The 13,192-nt window shown below is 37.1% G+C and overlaps 1 non-coding gene across 1 annotated transcript; it reads left to right on the top strand.

Moving 5' to 3' along the window:
* The first annotated feature begins 1,360 nt into the window (after positions 1–1,360).
* On the top strand, positions 1,361–1,434 carry TRNAT-GGU (transfer RNA threonine (anticodon GGU)). The gene has a single exon. It is a non-coding gene; the product is annotated as a tRNA-Thr (tRNA).
* Positions 1,435–13,192: the final 11,758 nt, after the last annotated feature.

The raw sequence follows: 13,192 nt of genomic DNA, 5'->3' as shown, positions 1-13,192 counted from the left end.
ATGATTGCCTCGAAGCAATGGCCGAACATGCTGACGATAGCAAAGCAGGTAAACTGGATATATACAACCATATAAAAAAAAAAAGAATGAACTATAGGAAATAACCATTTTATATACATTGTATATATATTTATTTTATTCATTTATATATATTTTTTCGTAAACGTATGCATATTTGGAATCATCAAAGTCATTCGCTTGTTTTTGAAGACTCGGAATTTGAGAAATCAGTCTTCTCTTTCTCTCTCAACGAGATTCCTTTGAACATAACGTCTCCATCTCTTATTTCTATGGATGTGTGCACATACATATTCATTTTTTTTTTATTCCAGGAAATATTGAAGCTTCCGAATCTTCAATGTTTCCGGATACCCGCGCTCTGTATATTTTTCTTAGTTATTATTATAAAAGTGTAAGGCCTGTGTGGTGAACCTCCCATGAGAATGTTATTCGTATCTCTCGGATTTCTCTTGCTGCGGTTTTCTGGGGTTCTCTTCATAAAAATGACGGGGAAAAATAATTTTATAGAAAGAACATTGTTTTTATAATGTGAGATGATATAATATGTGAAACATTTCGGGATATTTATTGTTGTTTTTCTCGTTTTTTTACAGCGTCTAAACATGCCAAAATTTCCGAGATTTCGCGTTTAAATGTCATGATGAAGCGAATGTTTTTTTTTCAGATCAATAAAATCGCGAGAGTAATTCGAGAATTTTTCATTGTTTACGTGAATATTATTATATATTATTGCAATCTTCCGTCAAATATGATATATCTCAAATGATACGAACTGTTTCTTCGCTGATTTCAACTAACGATTATTTCCCCCAATTATTGTGAAGGACGTATCAAATGATATAATCACTATACAAACACACACACAAAAAAATTTATTTATAAAAAAATACATCAACTTACAAACAAATGCATCTGGAAATTGACATTTACAAAAAATACATCTAAAAAACTCGAATTAATATCTAAATTGCCTTTCAAGGAAACAGTTATTTTTCCGGATATTATGCTGAGGTGAGCTCGGAAAGAAAAGTCATCACGTCTCCACCAGGACTCGAACCCAGGCCCTCTTGCATACCGGGCAAGCATGCTACCATCTACACCACTGGAGACACATAAATCTGCCTTCCAAATTTCACGCACTGTGTCGTGAGGCGCTGAAGTAGAGGTAGTAGTAGCCTCTCTTAACTTCAGGAAATTGATATCTCTGGCTGAGAAAAAAGCCATCTATATCTCTCTAAACCGTCCCACCCGGGGGCCATTTCCTGAAGTTAAGAGAGGCTAGGCCTCTACTTCAGCGCCTCACGACACAGTGCGTGAAATTAGGAAAGCAGATTCATGTGTCTCCAGTGGTGTAGATGGTAGCATGCTTGCCCGGTATGCAAGAGGGCCTGGGTTCGAGTCCCGGCGGAGACGTGATGACTTTTCTTTCCGAGCTCACCTCAGCATAATATCCGGAAAAATAACTGTTTCCTTGATATCTCTGGCTGAGAAAAAAGCCATCTATATCTCTCTAAATTGCCTTTATTACACATATTCAATTATTTTATTTTTCTTGTCTTTTGAGCCCATAGAGGACGCTAACTTTGCAATGAAAAGTAAAATCTTACGAATTGTGATCGTTGTAATTCGATATAATTTTCATTTCACAATTTCATGTTTCATTCATTCCACAAGTATTATTAATATTGATCCTTCATTAGTTTTCAACATAGAAACTATCCTAACGGTGTTAAAAAGAAACTGAATTGTCCCTCCGACATATTCAAATAACCCGCTTAATCAGATATTTGCTGGAACCGTTGATATCTTTCCGTTTAAGCGGGGCCCGACTTACGAAATTTCATAATGAGTCGAAAACTCTACTTTGATAATTAACTAAACAATTGATAATACTACCTTGATAAATAACAACAATTTTATTGTATTAAAGCAGTGAATTAGGAAATATATTTATTTCTTAATTCACTGCTTTGATACAATAAAATATCCCACCTCTTAACCTATTAATATCCCATAGCCGAATACATAGATATCTGATGTGTCCTGCCAAAATATGCATAGAAATGTAGTTCATGTACGAGTACATACATTTAAAAAAATCGTGCCCGGAAAATTCACCGCCAGCAATTCACCGACAACAATTCACCGCTAGGAAAATTCACCGACCAACAATTCACCGCCATGCAATTCACCGCTAGGAAAATTCACCGACCACTGAAACGTAGTGGTAAAGCCCTAGACCAGCGGTTCTCTCTCTCTCTCTCTCTCAACCTTTCTTCACCCATGAAGCCCTTTCCGCTGGCGGAGCCCCGTATAGCCCAATTTTTTAGTTATTCATCAAAGTTACTCACTTATTTTTATTATTCAAAAATATTAATAATTATTTTTTTCAAATTTACTGATTTTGTTTTAAATTTCCCTCGAGCGGCCGCGAAGCCCCTGGAAGTTCACACCGAGCTCTTTGGGCTCCGGGAAGCACCGGTTGAGAACCACCACCGTAGAGAAAGTTGTTGGTAAACAATGGCTAAAAATAACAGTGAAATTCGTGAGACACATTCTCGTAAGATTTTCATTAACTGCAGTTTTTTTTTGTTGTTTTTTTGCCGATTGTGAATATTTCCGAAGAGAAAAATGTCAAAAAATTTCCGTGAACGTCTAGTTCTTTATAGTTTTCTCGCTCTTTTCCCGTGATTGCCTCGCAGCAATGGCTGAATATGCTGACAATAGCGAACCAGGTAAACTGGAAATACAACCCAATACAAAAATAAAGAAAATAAATATAGGAACGTTTCCATTTTATACATTGTATGTATTTATTTTATTCATTTATATTTTTTTCGTGAACATACGCATATTTGAAATCAGGAAAGACATTCGTTTGTTTTTGAAGAGACTCGGAATTCGAGAAATCAGTCTTCTCTTTCTCTCTCTCAACGAGATTCCTTTGAACATAATGGTCTCCTTCATCTCTTATTTCTATGGATTTATCCACGTGCACATGCATATTTATTTTTTTTCTCTTCGAGGAAATGTTAAAGCTTCCGAATCTTCAATGTTTCCGGATATCCGCGTTCTGTACATTTTTCGTAGTTATTATTATAAAAGTGTAAGGCCCGTGTGGGAGAACCTCCCGTGAGAGTGTTATCCGTATCTCTCTCTCGGATTTCTTTTGCTCCTTTTCTTTATAAAAATGACAGAGATGAATAAATTTTTTATTTCGAAAACAATTTTTTTGTTATTGCGAGATGATATTATGTGTAAAATATTTCGAAATGCTTATTTTGTAATGCAATGTTTGTTTGTTTTTTTTTCTCGTCTTTTTACAGCGTCTAAACATGCTAAAAATTTCCGAGATTTCGTGATTAAATGTCATCGGAAGCGAATGTTTTTGAGATCATGAATATCTCGAGACTATTTAACGGTGACGTACTGGAAATTTCAAGTATTTTTCACACTGTATGCATACGTTTTTTTAGTTGCAGTATTCCATCATGTATAATGCATCTCTCTCAAATGACGCATGTTGTTTTGTTTTTTTGTAATGACCGTATCTTGTCACCGCTATATAGTTTTTAAGTGCACCGTGTGATTTCAATTAACTATAGTTTCTGTCGATTTTTTTGTAAAGGAGGTGTCCGATTCGTAATTGCTGCAATGCAAATTCCACAGATTAATTAACATTGAAAAATTACGACTAATTAATAAATACCAGTTACAAATAAATTACATCTGAAGAATTCGGTTAGGAAAGTCATCTGAAGAATTTTCACATTTACAAAAAAAAATACGTTATCTAAAAAATATCTGTTTTCTCTCTGTCACTCTAGATAATCAGTTTTTGGAGATTCATCCATCTCAGAAATTTTCTTTTTCATTTTACTTATTATTTTTCGTATTTTAAAGTTATTTTAATACTTATTCCTCGGTCACTTCTGGTGCAAAACTTCGTCGCTGTGGTGGTCGAGTGGTTATAGTGACGGACTCCCGATGCGAGAATCCGGGTTCGAACCCCACAGTGGTGGTCGGCTGAAGTTGGTTTTCAACTTCAAGGCGCGAATGCGAGCCGATCTCCCCGTTAGAAAGTCTCGCCACAGAGAGCAACAGGCCTACAACGTTACAAATATTCAACCATTACACTTCACTCGCAATTTGAAGTATAGATGGCAGCACTGAAATATCATACAAAACACTAGCTACACACTCAGACTGTTAGGTGCACTCACTTTGTTCCAGACTCTGCCACTAAGCTGGGCTGGAAGAGATCTCGGCAACGGGATAAGTCCGGTGGCAGAGACCCTGGCGTCCATTCATGGTACAAAACTTCTGATAAAAAAACACTCCGTAAATCTTCTTTAGAATTCTATTCCACATACAATTGAATAAGCATATTATTGTTAAAAATGTAACTTTTACCTACACAAAACTTTGATTCAGTTTCAGAAACTCGGTTTCAGAAAATTTTTTCAGTTATCCCTAATGGTGTAAAAATCAGGAAATCCCTCAATATATTTCTTTTAACAATCGATGTAATTTTTTTTGTGTCCCAGTGGGAAGTAACGCATCTTTGATGTTCTATCTTCACACTGATAGAAACGTAATCATGTTATTATGTCAGAAATCCGTCCATTGCCTTACTTGCCAATCATTACACTTCAAACATAGTTAGAAAAAATTATAACAGATTTGCATCACCACACGTAACATATATATTACACAGAAACAAACTTCATGTTAAGTTCACAACATGCACAAGATCTTTCTGGCATGTACCCATTCTTGCGTAATGTGTACGAAGTGTGTCAGGACTGGCAGAAATTTTGCCTTCAATTTTTGTCGCACCACAGTCATTTTCTGCACACAGGGACTAATTAGACCGGAACCTACAATTTATCTCCGATTCCGAAAGTCTGCTTTTTTTATACTCACCTAGAGGTTGGTGCTCTAACCCTCCACTCTGTGTGGGACTCCCTGCGATAGCAATCTTTACCTGCGGTCATGTCACCATTCCTGCTGTACCCCTGGAGGAAAAGGAAACTTTCTGACAAGGCCGAACCGGGTATCAAACTCACACCTTTAAACTCCTTTGGTACTTTAGGTCAGTGGTTCTCAACTTGGGGCCATATGGCCCCCTTTGGTCCTGGGATATTCTAGGGGGGGGGGGGGCACGAATGAAAATCAGAAGAAAGGTGATCCACGGCAGGTGGTGAAGAGAGCCATAGAGAGCTGTGGAGAGAAAAGCTTTAAAAGAGAAACATGGTTGTATCACACTACTTTCAGAATCCATCAGATCCGTCCATAGAACCAGGGGCATCTTAATCCTTGGGTCTATGTAGGCATGACCCGGGTCTTCATATCTATAATGGAGGGAGGGCAACTGCACTATATGGGATCTGGTACTATGATTTTCATATGTAATCTGTTACTTCCAGCTAAGTATGGAGGGCCGCCAGAGCAACGGTTGGTGTGTTGGGAGGGTCGATTTATCGTGCAGGTTCGTTGGATCGTCCCGTTTTTTTTTACACATACCGTTTTTTACCATATAATTTTACTCCTGGGAGAGATGATAATCCACCATTTGAATCCGTGCCTAGCCAGGATTCCAGAGATTGATCTGATTTATTAAAATTTTATATTCATAATAAAAAAAATAGAAAGTATCTCACTCTTGGATAAGGGTAGAGGGGGCCCTGGATAGGACAGGGGGGCCACGAGAAAAAAGAAAACGTGATCCATTGGGGGCCATGAGCTGAAAAGGGTTAAGAAACACTGCTTTCCTAGCAGTGTTTATCCTGTCGACCTGAGCTACAGCAACCGTGCATGCACGGTTAAGTAGTAGTAGTTGTAGACTTACTTACCAAGTATTCAAAGATCACGTCGTATATTCTGTTTACGCGAAATCCCATACTATGTTCAAAATTTTATCCAACTCTTCACAGCATATTGAACGCTAACGTAACAGTCGTAGACACATTCCCAAAAATTTCCACTAAGCTTAATATCTCAAAAAATTCCGATAAAGTTCCCTTCACCTATTCATATTACACATCCACGTCGACATGCATCCCGTTTTTCCAGTCAAAATATGAAAATGAAGTTTATGTGCATGGACAATAAAAAAAATGCATACAACATTTCCGTACATCGAGTTTTACGTCATGAGGAGGAAAAAAAACTCCACCAAAACCGTGGCGTTTGCAGTAAAGGTGTTGATCCGAAGAGATGGAGAGTAAAAAACTTCGAAATATTCGTGCATGAGGTTTTTATGAACTGCAGTTTTTTGACGTTCGCAAATACTCTAAAAAAATGTCGCAAAATTTTGTAAATATCGTATATACACTGGGTGATTCGAAACTCAACGTAAAAACTTTAGTTTTCTCCCTGTCTTCTTATGATTGCCTTGAAGCATTGACTGAACATGCTAAAGATAGCAATGTAGGTTAACGGGAGATACAATCCTATATAAAAAAAATGACAAATGTAGGAAAGTTTCATTTTATATGGTATATGTTAACAGACGCTTAGAAAGCCCAAGGGCAATCTATATGTCTTATATGTTGATTTTAAAAATTCATTTGTTTCGGTTTCGCACCATATGTTATGGCTCGCTCACACTCGAGAGACTTGGCCTGGGCGCTCGATTTATTGCCCTGATTAAAGAAATATACACAGGAGCTTCTTCGAAAATGAGAACTAACGACGACTCTCTGAGGCAGTGCAAATTACGTGGGGAATTCTCCAGGTTGAAATCCTGTCTCAACTATTTCTCTCAAAGTACCTTATCGAATTAGTGGAGAGACTGAATGTTTCAGAAATAGCCCCAATCTGCATTAATAACCACTTAGGAACTCTCTGTTTATTTTACTCAGGTGACACAGTTATAATGATGGATAGACCAGTTAGGATTACACAGAAAAAATAAATATTCTGGAAAAGTTCTATAGATACTATTGCGTTAGCGTTAACGTTGAGAGAGAAAAACAAAAGTGATTATATTCAGTAGAGGTGGTAAAGTCAGAGAAAATGAGAGTTTCTCTCGGAGGCAGGCTATATTAGACGTAACTCCGTCATACATGTACCTAGGAATACCTCTCTTTTCTTCTTGGATTTTCATTTGGCAAAGCTAAGATCAATTGCAAAAGCTGAATCGGCCTCATCATATGTGGGGTCGATCCTATCGAAGTCTAAACAGTCTTCAATCTCTGCTTCTCTTTTAGACTTTATTCTTGTCTATTTTTAACTTCTACTGTACCCGGTGGCGTCGTCTGGTCCCCTATTTGCCTAGCTGACCTCGAAACTATTCTGTGTAAATTTGTCAGGAAAGTTTTCCTTCTGCCTCGACGAATTCCAGGCTACATGATAAGAGCAGAATTTTGGCAATTCCCGGTTAACGTGGATTTAAAAAAAAAAAATTAGGCTTTTGAATTCGATTACTGAGAATCTCAGATAATAGTCACCCTAGGCAATGCTACCTCTGGCTCACCGAAAATACGGAAAATCCCCCTAACTCCTCACTCCCGAACTAGCTAAACTCGGTATGGTAAATTTTGGGTGAAAGAGGCTTCACTTTCCTTAAGGTAAGTGAGGGACCCGATAATCATCCGTACTTACATTCCCGCCTATCATACAATCACTGAGGGATCAAAGAGTACAAAGTAACATGTCACGAATCCAAAACTCGTCGCATTTTCCACCAATATACAGTAAATTCCTAAAAACGAATTTCGGCCTCACGAATTGCCTCGATGAAAACGGGAAAATTTGGGAAAAATGGAATTTCACCAAACTTAGATTCGGTTTGACCTCGATCTTTGTGGATGGTAGAGTAATGGCAATAAATGAGGAAGAGATACCTGCTCCTTCTGTAATGAAAGGGTACCAGCAGAGACTTGGCAGCATGTGATCCTGAGATGCAAAGTTTACAGTTACCACAGTGATATACTTGGAAACCCCTACAATAAACCAATTCTTCACATCACTTCAAAAAAATTCCCATAGTCGCAATGTGAAAAAATATTCTGGTTTCTCTTTCTGATATTTCTATCTTTCGGGAGACGTTTGCATTGTAACGTTATGGCCGTTTTTATAGAGTTCTATTATTGCATTTACTTTTGTACAGTGTTGCGCACCTTCAGATTTTGTACCCTTCTCTACAGCACTGCCGATCGCCGTATAAATGTTATCGTATAACATGCATTTCATTGGCTTGCCTTTACGCCATACGTGTCTTCAAGTGTATTATTGTCAATTTATGTTTAGTTGTGTATTATTAATTGTACCTTATTGTGTTGTCACTTTTGCAATGAGTTTTGATGACCAGAGCAATAAATTTGAAATATTGCATATGTTACGGTAAATGTGGTAGATCCGGTTGTTACGCATTTAGTAAGTGTGATAAATTTCCCTAAATTTATCACTTTTATCGGCGATTATGTATGCATCATGTATTATGCATATCCCAAGCGTTGTTGTTTAATTTGATAAATGATACTAAATTCGTCACGTTTGCCAGTTATTTATGCATAATCGCCACTTCGTACTCGTAAATATGATAAATCGATCTTATTGTCGTTTTAATACAGTCAGCCCCGCTTAAACGGATATTCGGAAAATTCTGCGGCACCAAAATTTCTCTCATAGATACAAAGTTCACCGCTTAATTGACGCTCCACACATTGACTGTTAATACACATCAACCACTATACACAAAATGTTTTTATTGAATGTAATATTGGAAATAAATGGAAGATATGAACTAAGTTAAGACAAATGCATTTGTGAGAGTAGAGTGGCCTCAAGTATTCAAGTCGTCTTCAATATGTACATTTAATTACTTTAATTTTGTTCTCTGTTGAGGTGATAGAGGGCACTATTTTTCCTAATGAAAAGTAAAAATCTTATGTATTGTGATCATTGTAATTAAAAATATAATTTTCATTTCATTTTTCATGAATAATTTAATCGAAAAGCCTTATTAATATTGATCTTTCATGAGTTTTGAACATACAGATCATATACTAACGTTGTGAAATGGCAATTGAATTGTTCTCCGCATAATCGGATAGCCCCGGGCCTAATTACAAATACAAATACAATACAAATACAACGCCACACCAGGCAAAATGCCCAACAACTGCGAAAAAGATGGCCATAACAAATATGGATTTGTGTGGTGAAATCATTGATATCCGATTAAGCGAGGACGACCTAATATATTATGTAGATAACTGGACTTATGAGTTTTGTGACGGAACCGGATATAATGAACTCTGATCTAGCGAATTTTTCCGAACGCCTCCAAATAACTTCTATAATTAACTCCTATTCGATGAATTCTCAAATCGGACCTCGATATAACGAACTACTATTTAGCAAATTTTCCAGTTGTAAGCTGGTATAATGAACTCCCATGTAAAAACATTCTTCGATTTAACGAATTTTTTATCTGGAAATCACGATTTTAATCGTTAAATCATGAAATTTGTTTAATAGGCGTTCGTTATATCAGAATCCAACCTATATTTATCAAATATTCTATATTCATTAAGGAATTTTTCTTCACATTCATCAAATTTAACAATTACACTAAGGGTTTATTGATCGCATAACCACCGGTAAAAAAGCGACGAACTTTTAAGTATTTATCAAATTTATCAGGTATGCTTTGGTATTACACTTGATCACCGGTTAAAGTAATATAAATTTTTTGTTATTTATCAAATTTGCTAATAACGCTTGGGTAATACAGTCGAATCCCGTTTTAACGAATACCATTATAGCAAAAATCTCGTTTTAACGAACACTTTTCTCATTCCCCCCAGATAAGTTTACATAGGAATAATGAAACAACCTGGGATTCCTTTATAACGAAATTTCGTTATAACGAAGTTATTTCGTCGGTCTCGAAGTTCGTTATAACGGGATTCGACTTTGTATGCATAATCGTCGGTGAAAGTGATAAGTTAATCTAACTCCCAGAACACTCTGGTGATAACAAGTCATTACGCGTAATAACCAGTGATTATGCATACTAACTAACTATTATGTACAATAGTGATTGTGCACGATAATCTACGATTATGCATAACACAGTCGAATCCCGTTATAACGAACTTCAAGAGACCGACGAAATAACTTCGTTTTAACGAAATTTCGTTATAAAGGAATCCCAATTTGTTGCATTATTCCTATGTAAAGTCATCCGGGAGAATTAGAAAAGTGTTCGTTAAAACGAGATTTTCGCTATATAACGGTATTCGTTAAAACGGGATCCAACAGCAGAAAGAGCTAGTATGCAGAATAATCAGCGTTTGTGCATAATAACTATCGATTCCGTATAAAAAACTAGCGATTATGTGTAATACAATTCCAAAAACTGCCAAATTCCTCTTAGTAAGTTCAAAAGATTCTTCACAGCATATTGAACGCGAAAACAACAATCGCAGAAAACATTCCCAAAGATTTCCACTCGTTTAATATCTCGAAATACGATAAAGTATGCCCCCTTCCCCCACCCACCTTCACCTATTCACCTTTACAAATGCATCCCGTTTTTCCCGTCAAAATTTTTAAAACGAAGTTTATGTGTATGGACAATAAAAAAAAATGCCTAAAATATTTCCGTACATCGAGCTTTACGTCCATGGCGTTTGGAGTAAAGGCGTTGATCTCTCCGAAGAGATCGAAAATAAAAAGTGTCGAAACACATTCACGTGTAAGGTTTTTATGAACTGAATGTTTCCCCCCCCCCCCTTGAACGTTCGCGAATATTCTAAATCGGAAAATTTCATAAATATCCTACTATTTATATATACGTGGATTTTTTTCTTCATATATATATATTATTGTTCGCACTTTTCTCGTTCTTTTCCCACGATTTCCTTGAAGCAATGGCTGAATATGCTGACGATAGCAATGTAGGTTAACGGGAGATACAACCCTATATAAAAAATGCCTGAACTGTAAGAAATTTTCATTTTGCATTGCATCATCATCATCATCATCATCAACAGCCATTTTAAATTTACTGCTGGATATATGAAGGTCTCTCCTCTGAAATTTTTTTTCCGTTTCACTCTTTCTGATGCTTTTTGCCATTCAGTTGACTTCCAGCCACTTTTCCGACCTCGTCGATGCATCTTGCGTGGGGATGGACGCCTTCTCGGATGTTCAACACCACGGTGGTACTAGTCCAGAATACTTGTGGTCCATCTGTTGTCCTGTCTTCTCGCAATATGTTCAGCCCATTTTTCCATTTTAAACGTTTAATTCTTCCCATGGTATCATATACCTTTCGCGTGTCCCCTTATCTGAGTGATTCGCTTTCTGTCTCTCCTTGTGATGCCTCGGTGCGTCAAAAACGAGAAGAACCTTTTGATAGTTTGTGGGCACTTGAAGTAACATCCCCCCCCCCCCCCCATGATCTCTAAATGTTTCGGGGATCCAAGGAATCTGGAAATGTGTCCCGACCGCTTAAGTGCTCTGGAAATGTGTCCGGACCGCTTAAGTGCTCTGGAACGGTGCCACGCATCACTCAAGTGATCCGTAATTATATGCCGCGGATCACTTAAATAATCTGAGAATGTGCCGCGGGTAACTTGAGTGATGTAGAACTGCACTGGAGGGGCCACTTAAGTGCTCTAAAACTACGTCACATGTCACTTAAGTAATCTCTAAATGTGTCACGGATCACTAAAGTATTCTGGAACTGTGTCCCGGGTCATTTAAGTGACCTGAAAATGTGCCACGGGAAGCGTAAATGCTCTGGAACTGTATGTACCACGGGGCACTTAAGCGATCTGTAAATGTGTAGCTTAGTTAATTTTTACAAAATTAGGTTTGAGGAGGGCAGGCCGCATCAGATAACCCCCAGGGCCATATTTGGTTCTCGGGCCAAGTGCCTTTATGCGATTTATCATTATATGGCTTAGAGGGTGGGTCGCGATGAATTTATTAAAGATAAATTTTGAGTTCATAGGCTTCAAATAACATTGAAATTAACAGAAATTGATTATAATAACATATGAAGGTATTTTCATCTGAAATTTCAATTAAAAAATATTTTTTTGCATTAAAAAATAAATTTTTGATCGTGGGAGGGAGCACGAGCCCCCTATCCCTCCTTCCCCCGTGTACGTCCGTGATCCGACCAATATGCATTAGGATGCAGAGGGGCAGAGCTGATGACGAAATTTTGCTGACAGGGGGTGTGGTCAGAGTTTTGCTTACTTTTGCTGACAAGGGGGGTGTCAAAAATAGCCAAAGATTTGCTTACGTAATACTTGAACGGCCCCTTATTAGTGGATGTCCATGTTTCAGCTCCATAAGTCAGTGCTGGTAGTACACACTGGTTAAACACTTCTCTTTTAAGTCATACGAGGTAATGACATATGGCTTTTCAGAATTACATAGTTTTTGTCGAAAGTGCTCCCATCCGATCCTGATTCTTCTGTTTAGTTCATTAATGATTCCGTAGCCAATGGTAATTTGTTGTCCCGGGTATGCATAGCTTTCTACTTCTTCTACCTCTGTACGGAGTTGGACGTAAGTTTAGCCTTTTGCAGATTCATCTTCGAACCCACCTGAATACTTGCCTTCGCCAGTTCTTGTATTGTTTTACGTTAAAGTATTAAATTGGTTATTATGCATATTCACCAATCACGTCGGTAAGTTTGATAAATTTATCAGTTTTACCAGTGATTATGCATACCCATACATCGTTGGTGAATTCGATAAATAATAATTAAAAAAAACAATTATCACTTTTATCAGTGATTATGCATAATACCCAAACATCGTTGTTAAATTTTGTGAATGAAAGAAAAAATATTCATAACGATGATTTGATTAAATGGTACGTAATGTCTGGGTACGATCGTGAAATTCGTCAAATTTTAGTTCATTATATCGAAGGCGCAATCATAAAATTGATTAAATAGAAGTTCGCTATATCCAGGTTCGATTGTAGAAAGGATGAAGTAGGGGTTAGTTATATTGATGTCTGATTGTATAAGTACAAAAACTTGTAAAAATTCGTTACATTAAATAACTTGTTGAAAGATCATTATCTCGGATAAATACATACAACCGAAATACGGTTGTATTGAACGTATGAACCAAAATCTATGGTCTATCATACATATATTTTCAATTACAGTGTTTTTAAAGACAAAAT

This window comes from Pholcus phalangioides, unplaced genomic scaffold (assembly GCF_987345545.1).
Source record: "Pholcus phalangioides strain wild (caught in Gottingen) unplaced genomic scaffold, Ppha-v1.0 ptg000012l_1, whole genome shotgun sequence".
In the NCBI taxonomy this organism is placed as follows: Eukaryota; Metazoa; Arthropoda; class Arachnida; order Araneae; family Pholcidae; genus Pholcus; species Pholcus phalangioides.
This window is presented reverse-complemented; position numbering and strand designations above follow the sequence as displayed.